The sequence below is a fragment of the Olea europaea genome, chromosome 1 (genome assembly GCF_002742605.1).
Source record: "Olea europaea var. sylvestris chromosome 1, O_europaea_v1, whole genome shotgun sequence".
NCBI classification, from domain to species: domain Eukaryota; kingdom Viridiplantae; phylum Streptophyta; class Magnoliopsida; order Lamiales; family Oleaceae; genus Olea; species Olea europaea.
Genome location: NC_036237.1, coordinates 25,036,876 through 25,037,760, shown reverse-complemented (window position 1 = coordinate 25,037,760; position 885 = coordinate 25,036,876).

Sequence of the window (885 nt, the reverse complement as noted above, 5' to 3'; positions counted from 1 at the left end):
AGCGACTCTGCATTATTCGACGTCATCATGTTGTATCGACGTCCTGGAAAATGTGACCGTGCCCAATGTTCGACCCCCATTTCTGATAGATATTCCCATGCACTTTCTGATTTATGTTCTATTTCGCCCATGAACTTTGTAAACTCTTCAAAGCTGTAAGCTTCTGCAGCTCTCCTAAACAATGCAACGATGCCACTGCCCCGGTACCTAGTCTTCAGATTGCCCTGAATGTGGTACATGCAATAACCATGATGTGCTTCTGGAAAAACTTCGGCTATACCATTTATTATTGACTGCCCCCGATCAGTCACAAATGCAAGGTTCTCGATGTCCCCAATTACTTCTCTCAGTTTCGTGAAGAACCAACGCATTGCTAGATCATTCTCTCCATCGACAATGCCAAATGCAAGAGGGTAAATTTGGATATTGGTATCTTGACAAGTAGCAATAATCAACTTTCCTTCATATCTAGCTCTTAGGGTTGTACCATCAACTAGAATTAGAGGTCGCATAGCATTTCGAAAACCTCTAATGCATTGTCCAAGAGCCATAAAAAAATACTTTAAGCGATTCTGCCCATCGGTTTCAATAAAAAACGTCGAGTCAGAATTAGTTCTCACCATGTTGTGGCAATACCTGGCCAATTTGGCATAACTCTCCTCTGTCGAACCCATTAAATCTTCCAATGCACATTCTTTAACCTTCCAGGCCTTCTGGTAACTCATAACCACCCCATACTCTCGACGGACGTCGTTGATAATATCTGTAGGTCTGTAAATCGTTCGTGGATCCTGAAACTTGTGCATTATCTGTCGACCAATAAACCATGATCGAGCTTGCCTGTGATCATTTTGACGAATACCCACTTCACAAGTATGTTCCCGC